The sequence below is a fragment of the Eucyclogobius newberryi genome, unplaced genomic scaffold, assembly GCF_026437365.1.
Source record: "Eucyclogobius newberryi isolate DKJ021-1_F unplaced genomic scaffold, fEucNew1.0.hap1 SCAF_657, whole genome shotgun sequence".
Classification (NCBI taxonomy): domain Eukaryota; kingdom Metazoa; phylum Chordata; class Actinopteri; order Gobiiformes; family Gobiidae; genus Eucyclogobius; species Eucyclogobius newberryi.
In genome coordinates this window covers 7,501-10,000 of record NW_027316342.1, presented here as the reverse complement: position 1 = coordinate 10,000, position 2,500 = coordinate 7,501, and positions in this window count along the sequence as shown.

Below are 2,500 nucleotides of genomic sequence, written 5' to 3'. Positions count from 1 at the left end.
AGGGGGTGCTTGGTGGAGACCATGCCCAGCCAGAGTGTCCCTTCCCCGGGGTGAGTCTGGGGAGAGTGGGGGGTGGCTCTGGGGGTGCTCCGGGGGCTCCAGGGGGTGCTTGGTGGAGACCATGCCCAGCCAGAGTGGCCCTTCCCCGGGGTGAGTCTGGGGAGAGTGGGGGGTGGCTCTGGAGGGCCTCCGGGGGTTCCAGGGGTTCCAGGGGGTGCTCGGCGGAGGCCATGCCCAGCCAGAGTGGCCCTTCCCCGGGCAGAGTCTGGGGAGAGTGGGGGGTGGCTCTGGGGGTGCTCCGGGGGCTCCAGGGGCTGCTTGGTGGAGACCATGCCCAGCCAGAGTGGCCCTTCCCCCGGGTGAGTCTGGGGACAGTGGGGGGTGGCTCTGGAGGTGCTCCGGGGGTTCCAGGGGCTCCAGGGGGTGCTCGGCGGAGGCCATGCCCAGCCAGAGTGTCCCTTCCCCGGGGTGAGTCTGGAGGAGTGGGGGGTGGCCCTGGAGGTGCTCCGGGGGCTCCAGGGGGTGCTTGGTGGAGACCATGCCCAGCCAGAGTGGCCCTCCCCCGGGGTGAGTCTGGGGAGAGTGGGGGGTGGCTCTGGAGGGCCTCCGGGGGTTCCAGGGGCTCCAGGGGGTGCTTGGTGGAGGCCATGCCCAGCCAGAGTGGCCCTTCCCCGGGGTGAGTCTGGGGAGAGTGGGGGGTGGCTCTGGAGGGCCTCCGGGGGTTCCAGGGGCTCCAGGGGGTGCTTGGTGGAGGCCATGCCCAGCCAGAGTGGCCCTTCCCCGGGGTGAGTCTGGGGAGAGTGGGGGGTGGCTCTGGGGGTGCTCCGGGGGCTCCAGGGGGTGCTCGGCGGAGGCCATGCCCAGCCAGAGTGTCCCTTCCCCGGGGTGAGTCTGGAGGAGTGGGGGGTGGCCCTGGAGGTGCTCCGGGGGCTCCAGGGGCTCCAGGGGGTGCTCGGCGGAGGCCATGCCCAGCCAGAGTGTCCCTTCCCCGGGGTGAGTCTGGAGGAGTGGGGGGTGGCTCTGGAGGTGCTCCGGGGGCTCCAGGGGGTGCTTGGTGGAGGCCATGCCCAGCCAGAGTGGCCCTTCCCCGGGGTGAGTCTGGGGAGAGTGGGGGGTGGCTCTGGGGGTGCTCCGGGGGCTCCAGGGGGTGCTCGGCGGAGGCCATGCCCAGCCAGAGTGTCCCTTCCCCGGGGTGAGTCTGGAGGAGTGGGGGGTGGCCCTGGAGGTGCTCCGGGGGCTCCAGGGGCTCCAGGGGGTGCTCGGCGGAGGCCATGCCCAGCCAGAGTGTCCCTTCCCCGGGGTGAGTCTGGAGGAGTGGGGGGTGGCTCTGGAGGTGCTCCGGGGGCTCCAGGGGGTGCTTGGTGGAGACCATGCCCAGCCAGAGTGTCCCTTCCCCGGGGTGAGTCTGGGGAGAGTGGGGGGTGGCTCTGGGGGTGCTCCGGGGGCTCCAGGGGGTGCTTGGTGGAGACCATGCCCAGCCAGAGTGGCCCTTCCCCGGGGTGAGTCTGGGGAGAGTGGGGGGTGGCTCTGGAGGGCCTCCGGGGGTTCCAGGGGTTCCAGGGGTTCCAGGGGGTGCTCGGTGGAGGCCATGCCCAGCCAGAGTGGCCCTTCCCCGGGCAGAGTCTGGGGAGAGTGGGGGGTGGCTCTGGAGGTGCTCCGGGGGCTCCAGGGGCTGCTTGGTGGAGACCATGCCCAGCCAGAGTGGCCCTTCCCCCGGGTGAGTCTGGGGACAGTGGGGGGTGGCTCTGGAGGGCCTCCGGGGGCTCCAGTGGCTCCAGGGGGTGCTCAGCGGAGGCCATGCCCAGCCAGAGTGGCCCTTCCCCGGCCTCATATGCGGCAGAGTGCGGGGTGAGCAAAATGGGTTAAAATGTGAAAAAAAAAAAAAAAAAAAAAAAAAAAACACCAAAATGAGCAAAATGAAATAATCCCCCATCATCAGTGCACTGTTTGACCCCTGAAAAGCACTCCCCTGGGGCCTGGAGGTGATCTGACCATCAGAGTATAGCACCCTATGCCCCTGAGGGACTTAGAGTAAAAACCGAAATAGTACACTATTCCCGAAAAGACTCTGTCGTTTTTCGGCAATAGTACACTATACCCATCGACTCTGTCGTTTTTCCGGGCCGTAGTACGAAGTTGTGAGCAAAAGGGGTGAAAATGGGTTAAAATGTGAAAAAACACCAAAATGAGCAAAATGAAATAATCCCCCATCATCAGTGCACTGTTTGACCCCAGAAAAGCACTCCCCTGGGGCCTGGAGGTGATCTGACCATCATAGTATAGCACCCCATGCCCCTGAGGGACTTAGAGTAAAAACCGAAATAGTACACTATACCCGAAAAGACTCTGTCGTTTTTCGGCAATAGTACACTATACCCATCGACTCTGTCGTTTTTCCGGGCCGTAGTACGAAGTTGTGAGCAAAAGGGGTGAAAATGGGTTAAAATGTGAAAAAACACCAAAATGAGCAAAATGAAATAATCCCCCATCATCAGTGCAC